Source organism: Anser anser, assembly GCF_964211835.1.
Source record: "Anser anser genome assembly, chromosome: 1".
NCBI classification, from domain to species: Eukaryota; Metazoa; Chordata; class Aves; order Anseriformes; family Anatidae; genus Anser; species Anser anser.
Window position 1 is genome coordinate 171919320 of NC_139720.1, and position 9487 is coordinate 171928806.

The window sequence follows — 9487 nt, forward strand, 5'->3', positions numbered from 1 at the left end:
TCAGAAATAAAAAGGTTACTGTTGAGCTACATAGCTATAAATTATTTCTGCAATTCTATACATTTACACAGTGTTTAAAAAAATGAAGACATTCTCTCTGAAAAACAGAGAAAGAATTTCTTCTCCGTGTCCAGGTTGCTAATGTTTGGACCACATGGACATGCTTACAGTAAGCTTGTTTTAGCTTTTATTACTGTTATGAACTCTGAAAAAATGGTTATTGGTGGACTTAATCTGCCTTTTTTACTATCCCATGATGCAAAGCAGACCGTGGACTGCTTATACTATTTTTAAAAGAAATGTGAAACAACGTATATGTAGATTACCTAAGATACATGGCTATCTGAAAAAAGCCTAGGATGCCTCATGTCTTAAAAGGGGTGCCATGAATAGGCACTTGAAATTATATTAGATGAGTCTGAGTCATATATTGCAGCAACAGCTGGACTTGATAAATTTCACTGTCTTTAGAGATGTTGCATAGGGACCACAGAGTATTTCTACAGGTACAACTAAGGCTTGAACATACATCCTATCTCCACGTAGATGAATGCCTTTAATACTTCAAAGAATTGGACAATCCATTGATAGAAAGATGAAGACAAGGGCACATCAGAATGAGTAAGTGCTAGGGGTGGCAGACTGCAATCACATGAGAACAGAAATTACTTTTCAAAGTGAGATGTCAGAATATTAATGTTAAATAACAAATTACATTGACAAGCTATCTGAAAAGATGAAGACTTATCACAACATTAAATTAAGACAATGCAAGTGTATTTGTAAATTCAGGATTGCACGGAAAGTATTTCTAATATTAACTTATGTCCTTACAACAATGGAAAACAAAATGTTATTGGGCCTGTCTGGGGAAAAAGAATTATTTTTTTTTCCATTGATCTCCAACTCTTAACTCAGTTTTCATTGTTAGACAAATTCCAAAGCTATCATAAAAAAAGTGGCACTGACAAGTGAATTAAAACAGCCACTAAAAAGTATTTTATAGTTTAGAAATAGCTCTTATCAAATATACCATTGCATTGCATTGAAGTCTCACTTCAAATTTTGCTTTAAGAATTTGTAATATTAGGTTGATGACCTAATATCTTCTTTTTTGTAGAAAAGGTTTTAATGAAATAAGCAAATGATGTGTGTCTCATAGTACAACTGAAGCATAAAAAATCAGTAATAAATGATCACATGTACTATATATTTTGAAAAATGAGCTTGAACAAGTCTTTAATAAAGTCATTATTTCTCTTATCATAAATCACTAAGGCTTATTTTTGCCCAGTAGAAATAAGGCAGTCAAGGACAAGTCTTTTAAATTTGTCCTTGCTTGTAATTTACTGCACAAGAAGTTTCTCATAATTTTTCTTTTACTAATATAGAACAGTACTACTTTATGTGTTGTTATAAAGTGCAAAACATTTAGTAAGATAAATAGAATTGCATCTCAAAAAAGTGTTTAAAAAATACTAGCAATTGCACCCATTTATAGATGGATTTAAAGTACCGATATGGAAGGTACAACCAGACATTTCAGATTCTTAGAAGTACTTTACAAAAACAATGAACAAACTTTGTCCATACCACAGGTGTTTCATAGTGTTTTGGTGGCCATTGCTGTCTTCTCTGGTGATCGTTAATGAAATATTTGTGTCAGTTGATGTTGTCTGAGTCAGTGAGTCTTTTCAAGAATCCTGGCTTGTACTTTCTTCAACAACAAAAAAAAATAAAAAATAAAATAAAAATATATAAAATATATAAAAAAAAGAAAATATAAAAATAAAATCTGCAGCTGTACCTAATTTGGCACTCTAAAGCCAAAATAAACAAATTCAAGACTTATTCCTTATACCCATGTTTTGTCAGAAATATATGGCATCTACATACAATGTTCAAGTATATACATATTCATTGTTCAGGTCCACAGCAAGTGTAATTGTTGTGTCTCTTTATCATAATAGATTTAGGTTTTGCTCCTACTTTGGAAACTCCATGAGAGTTTAGTTTTAAGCTTCTTAGTGAATAACAACTTAAGTTAAATTCCCAATGCAAAAGGGTTTGCCCTGTAATTATGAGGACTTAAACTAGACATCCTAGTTTTCTGGATCACCTTTCTAACAGATTAATACCATTTTCTACAAGACTACAAGACATTAGATGCATTTTAAAAAAAGTCTACATTATCAAAACACATAACCATTACTGTAACTCTTATATGTCATTCCCATAGGTTTTCCAAATATACATACTCCACAACTGTAGTCTCATAGATCTATTTCTGAACAGTAAGAATCTAAAATTAATCTATATGTTTTTTTTCTAGGAGATAAACAAATCTATATTAATCACATAAAATGAATCTAAAGTTTTCCTGATTATGTAAATGAGTTGTTTTTGTGAAGTTGTTTCTTTTCCCCTTTTTTTTTTCCATTCTTTTTTCTTTCTCATTCCCCACCCCTATACCTCTACCTATTAAGGAGTCTTACAGTATTTTTTTCTACTTTAAGATGATTGTGGTGGTTTTACTCGGGTGGGCGGCCGAGCTTCACCACAACCGCTCTCTCACTCCCCCTCCTCAAAGAGGAGGGGGAGAAAATACAATGTAAAGGGCTCAAGGGTTGAGATAAGGACAGGGAGATCGTGCAGTAATTATTGTGACGGGCAAAACAGACTCTGCATAGGGAGACAGTAAGATTTATTGCCTATTACTAACAATCTAGAGAAGCAAGAAACAAAGGAAAGAATCCAAAAGCACCTTCCCCCCCATCCATCCTCTTCCACACTCTTCCACCCCCAAGCGGTGCAGGGGAATAGGGGAATGGGGGTTATGGTCAGTCTATAGCGTTTCTTCTCAGCTGCTCCTTCTCGGTCACTCTCGTCCCCTGTGCTGTGGGGTCCCTCCAACAGGATGCAGTCCTTGCCGAACTGATACAGCGTGGGCTGCCCACAGGCAGCAGCTCTTCAAGAACTGCTCCAGATATGGGTCCGTACCACAGGGTCCATCCCTCAGGAGCAAACTGCTCCAACCTGGATCCCCCACGGGCAGCAGCTCCTGCCAGTTCACCTGCTCCTGCATGGTCTCCTCTCCACGGGCTACAGGTCCAGCCTGGAATCTGCTCCGGCAGGGGTCTTTCACAGGTCGCAGACTCTGTCGGTGCAGGTCTGCCTGCTCCACCGTGGTCTTCTCCATGAGCTGCAGGGTGGAACCCTGCTCCACTGTGGTAATCCATGGGCTGCAGGGTGGAACCCTGCTCCACCGTGGTACTCCATGGGCTGCAGGGGGACAGCCTGCTTCACCATGGTCCTCACCACAGGCTGCAGGGGACTTCTGCTCCGGCGCCTGGAGCACCTCTCCCCCTCCTTCTTCACTGACCTTGGCGCCTGCAAGGCTGTTCCTCACTCCTCGCACTCTCCCAGCTGCTGTGTGGCGCAGCGTTTTTTGTTGTTGTTGTTTGTTTGTTTTTTTCTCTGTCTTAAATATGCTCTCACAGAGGCGCAAAACAACATCGCTTATTGGCTGGGCTCTGGTCAGCAGTGGGGCCCTTACCAAACATGGGGCAGCTTCTAGATCCTTCTCACAGAAGCCACTCCTATGGCCCCCTGCTACCAAAACCTTGCCACGTAAACCCACTACAATGATATAAGAAGCAATTTTTAAATATATATATTGTGTAGGTGAGCAATAATTAATACCTTTGCTCCACCTCCTAATTCTCATTTTGTATATATGTTTCTGCTGTTACTGAGGTAGTTGAAATTACTTCAATATTTTTTTCTTCTCCTGATTGCAATCTGATCATTTATTTCATCTTCCTCAGATAACTACTGCTCATTAATCTTTATCTCTGACTTCAGTATTCAGAAGACTACCTTCACTTTTTGCATTTCAGTAGTTCTCCTTCTTAAAGGAATGAAATTACTGTTTGAACTGCTTCTGTTTGTTTCTACCTCTTCCAAAATATTTCATGTTTGCCATAGATTTTGCTTTTTGTTCTTACTGGATTTTTTTTTGTGTGTGTGTGTGTGTTTTGTTTTGTTTGTTTGTTTTGTTTTTTCCTTTTCTGTTTCTGTATTTTTTCCCTTATGGTATGTAATATTTTCTGATGATTATTAATAAGTTTGAATCACAACAGAGAATTATCCTGAATTTTTAATAATAAGAAGAATAAAAAATTGTCACTTTAACATTTAGTGGAAAAAGACCGTATAGAATATTTGTATTTGTAGTGCTAATTCTTACTAATCTCTTTGTCACAGTAACTTCTTTGTCACAGTAACTAGCAGGTTCTAAAAACTTCAAGAGCGGTTATATTTTTGCCTAATCACATTGAGACACTTACTGACATAAAGGTGATATCATAACCAACCTTATCTGTTCATTTACCAATTTTATCCTGAAGTAGATGTCTAATCTTGAGAATAGAGGTGCCATATCTGTATTTTCACTATTCTTCTTCCACAGGGCTGTGTGATTTCCCCCAGTACCAGCTTTGCTTTGAAATTCCCATTGAAAATTGTTTTTTTCTCCATATCCTTTGGCCACCTGGGCGTCATCACTATGTCCTATATCAATACAGGAGGCAAAAAAAATCAAAAGAGAAAAACATTACATCATGTAAAAAAAAATATAATCACACTAATCAATAATTAATTCATAGTATTATTAATATAAATCTAAATCAATATTTATATTATACAAATATATAATTATGCTAATATAATTATGTGAGTTCTGCACTTCAGATGGAGTAATGATGCAGATGAAGCACAGGTACAGATTGCAAGACAAGTGGCTCAGCAGAAAGGGATCTAGGGGTGCTGGTTGGCAGTAGACTCAATGTGAGTCAGCAGTGTGCCCCAGCAGCTAAGAGAGCAAACTGCATTTTGGAGTGCATTAAACACAGAATAACCAGCCAGTCAGAAGAAATGATTCTCCTTCTGTTTTTAGTGTTGGTACAGCCTCGCCTTGAATATTGTGTGCACTTCTCAGCTCCACAATAAAAAAAAGGATATTACAATACTTGAAATCATCCAGAGGAGGGCAAAAAAGCTGGTAAAAGGGCTAGAAGGCATGGTCTATGAGGAGAAGCTGAGGACATTTGGGTTGTCTACTCTGGAGGAAAGGAGTTTAAGAGGCAACCTCATTGCTCTGTACAACTTCTTGAGGAGGGCAAGAGGAGAAGGTAGTGCCAATGTCTTCCAATGATAGCCAATGTTAGGATGCATGGGAATGGTATGAAGCTGCGCCAGAGGAGGTTCAGAATGGACACTGGGAAAAACTTATTTACTGTGAAGGTGGAATCAACATTAGAACAGACTTTTCTAGAAAGCTGGTTGATGCCCCATGCCTGTCAGTGTCCAAGAGGTGTTTGGACAATATCCTTATTAATATGCTTTACCTTTTGATTAGGCCTGAAGTGGTCAGGCGGTTGGACTAGATGATATTTGAAGGTCCGTTCCAACTGAATTATTTGATTCTATTAATAAGTTAATGGTATTTATTTAGCAACTACTCTTCACACATTTTTATTAATAATGAAAGATTTCAGAGCACTTTGAATGATGTGAAATATACTAAAAAATATCCTTATGGAGATTAGTCTAGAGACATAAAGAGGTAATGTGAGTAAATATAGAAGAATGTCAAGTAATATCATGGCAGCAGTGACTTGCAAATCAGGTAATGCATTACTAAGTACTAGAAGGAGAGGACAAATGCTTTCTCTCTGAAAGAGTGAAGCATCACTTTTTATTTCACATGTCCAATACTAAAAAGGGGAAGGAAAACAAATTTACAGAGAAGAAAATATTGTTTATATTATATCGGGGTGAAAGAGGAGGGCGGGAGAGAAAAAGAGGGACAGAGGGAGAGGGAGAGAGTTTAGGTAGCTAAGGATTGTGCCACATGCTCTCATGAATTTCTCATAACAATTATCACTTTGGAGTTTGATTAGGGTCTCTGCATAATCTCCGCAGATTCTGTTTGTATCAGTAAAAGTTGAAAATAACTAGTGTTTTAGATGAAGCTATTTTTTCCCCAAGTAATATGACAGCACTTTCCATTGGGATTTTTTTTTTTACTAAATAGAAGAATACTTTTTTTTTTTTTTTCAAATACAAATTGGGGAGGGGGGTGGGGAAGGGGGAGAAGGAGAGAAGATGTGGCTCTATACTTTTATTGCCCCTCTCTAACGTCTGTTAGAGTGTAGAAACAGTTCTTAACTGATAACTTTCTTTGTCTTCTTTCCAGAGGACTGTCCCCATAACTAGCTATAACATTACACTCCATTGTTCCCTCATCACCCAAATCTTTCCCTCTCAGTAACACTGAAGAAGGTCTTCAGACTTTTAACATAAAGCAAGAACATTGCATCTCCTCACTTACTAATGCCTATTCTGATTTCCAACATGTTTGAAAAATTACCACAGGTGAGTCGACTTGAACTTAGTGTTGATCAAGCACCCATACCTTCCCATGCAACCCCCAGCAATACACACACACACGCACTCTACAAAGAACAATCTCTCATCTCAATTCCTGGAAGAAAAACAAACTTACACTTCAACACCAGATAGCCCATTTACTCCAAAGGCTACTTTACAGTGACTGACACTTTATCATGAACTAAATTCAGTTCAAATTCACTTGTCTTGTAGGACATCTCAAACTAATTCACAGGAACCCCCTCCCCCTCAAAACCACCACCAACAAAAAGTTTACAAGAAATAAATAGACGTCTGAAAGAGGAAAAAATAACTTCCATTAATTTTTACTATCTGAAGTCTTACTCAGGATGTCTCGAAACTCCACAGTGAGATACGTATGACCATGCTATTACAAAGGAGGTGGGTGATAAATCATGAATAAAACCTGTAGTTTTTCTCTAGAGTGAAATCTGTGATGTTAAAACATACTCTCAGGGATAAAACAAAGAACAAAACAAAACAAAAGAAACCCCCCCCACTGAAAACATCCCATACATTGCTAAACCTTTTAATGGCTGATCATTTGCAGCGTAGGGCTGAGAGATTTTTTGTTCTTGTTGTTTTGCTTGAGGCCAAGTTAAACTATATATTACTGTGCATTTTATCCATTGAAATGGGTCATGTGTAATACACAAAAATAAGAATTTTGTCTGAAAATAATAATAAAACAAAAATCAAACAGAACAACAACAACAAAAAAAAGTTTATCCAAATATCAGTTCTTAGTGTTCAGTCATCACAAGTCATCCCTATCATCACAAGTTTCTTTTTAAAAGCATTTAGCTTTCAAAATAAACAGTTATTTTTGTTTGTTTTGTTTTTGTTTTTAATGCAGTTCTATTCTAAAATACTATTCAGTTGTGATTTTTTATTTTTTTTTTGATTTTTTTCTGTATTTGAAACCACATTTTAACTTCATCAAAATACTTAATGACAGTATGGCAAGTGTCTAGAGTTCTCTGCAGTTTGGACAAACCAGGAAAAAGGGAGTTGACCATGATTATGTCCCACCTTTCAAGCAAGAATATAGAGTACATTCCATAGGAAAGTGAACAGCAATGCCTCTAGACCAGAAAGCTAACCTCACTTATCTTCATATAATTTTAAATGATCAGTTCTGCATCACAGCTGATATAACACTGAGAACAGTAGACATGGAAGCATATTCTTTAAGAGATACAGTAAAGACTTCAGAATCCCAGCTACTTCAAATTCACTATATAGTCAGAACACCGTTTTCTCTTGTGTCTACTGCATTTCTCATTTACCAGTAATAGCAAAAAAAAAAAAAAAAGCATATATGTGTGTATATATATATATATACATATTTTGAACTTTCCTTATGTAACCTATATTTGTACAGAAAACAAGGAGAGAGCAGCCTGTACACTTACCAATTTCCTCCTTGGAAGCAGAATAATCATAAATTGTCCCATAATGATTTTTTAATCTGAGTGTAGTCATATTAGTATATGTATATATATATACGGACAAATAACCTTATTTACAGATGAACAAAAACCTAGATTTAACTGAAGTGTTAATACAGAAGTAGGCAGCCTTTTTAAAGATAAAGCCCATGAGACACACACTCCAAGAGAAGCTTTATAACAATGTTTGCCTGATGAAGACCTGTATCTCATCATCAACATACAGCTATCATAAACAGCAAGATACTAATTACGTGTCTTGCTCTGCAAAAGTTTAACAATATAGCTGTGCTAAATTGAGGTATAATACCCTCCTTCAGATATTGATTCATTATTAACAGTAGGGGGAAGAATAAAATATCCTTTCTTTGCAGCTAGTCCTCCCATAAATTGACAATTTCAGAATTAAAGTAACTGTAGAGCCCAACAGTTATCATAATAACTTGGTAAACTTAGATTCAGCATATATTAAATTAGACTGTTAAAGTACAGTACTGTAAGAGTGAGTGGAAGGAAATTGTGGGTTCCTTACTTCTAATTAAGGACCTTTTTCAGTGCAACAAGGCATGATAAGAAAGGGAGGAAGCCATAAATAAGAGCATACAGGGTCCCAAATTGACTGACAAATAAGGCAGGATAGGATGGGAACCAAAGTTGGTCAATCACACTAATTGATGAGGGCAGATGGGAGTGTGGGATTTCCTGCTGATCAGGAAAATCTTCAGTTAGGAAACTAAGGGAAAAGGGGGAAACCAGAAACAGGGAGATACAGATCTGATACAACAAACCATAGAGACAATGACAAGAAACAAACCTAGTCACACAAATTGATGTGCTAATGAGAAATTACAAGCACCACTTCCAGCAAGATCAACAATTGATTGGCAATTGATTAAGATTGTGAACCAAGGCAGGGCATGGACTGGGAGGGGTGCAGGAAAGAGTGGACCTCTGCAACCCAACAAGGGATGTCTTAGGGAAGAGGGAGCAGGGAGGAGTAAAGAGGGAGTAAGCAGAAAAGATTATAAAAGGGCTTGTTGCTTGTAAGATAGAGTTGGTCAGTATGCTTGTCTGGCTGAGCCCTGTGCCTGATCACTGCAGTCTGGCCAGTGTTGTCATTAAATCCTTTCTTATCTCTCTGTTTAATCTTACTGCTGTAAGGGCTCAGTTCTAGCTCCTGGTGAGACCTCTGTGTGTGAGCGAAATTTGATGCCAGCTGCTGGAGTCTCAGCAACAGCTCCTGGAGCAGGTGGGGGTCTTCAAACTCTAATCCCTGGGATGGGAGCAGTGTGTGTCCCCAAATCTGCTATTGGGGGATGGGGGTGAGTGAGGCGAGTGACAGTCTATGTGCTGGCAGAGCTCCATATGTGCTCCAAATTTCATAAATCTTTCCATTACCTCTCCTTTGTTTTTCCTACTTCTTTAAGACTCATGCTTGAAGTAAATCGTTTCTTCTGCAGGACGTTGGTAAAGAAGAATACTCATATAGCCCCTTCTCATGCTGCACCTTTGACACCTTAAGCTCTGCTGGATCTAGTATAATAGAAAGCAATTGTCAGGAA

General features: G+C 37.3%; 1 long non-coding RNA gene across 2 annotated transcripts; it reads right to left on the bottom strand.

Annotated features, from left to right (window-relative positions):
- Positions 1-917: 917 nt before the first annotated feature.
- LOC310892714 lies at positions 918-8815 on the bottom strand. 2 transcript variants are annotated; one of them, XR_014578318.1, is made up of 4 exons: positions 7890-8815; positions 5409-5486; positions 4377-4572; positions 918-1717 (listed from the first exon to the last, which is right to left on the bottom strand). It is a non-coding gene; the product is annotated as an uncharacterized lncRNA (long non-coding RNA). The 2 variants fall into 2 exon arrangements; XR_014578319.1 differs by lacking the exon at positions 918-1717 and having other exon boundaries at positions 1756-4572.
- Between the last annotated feature and the right edge of the window lie 672 nt (positions 8816-9487).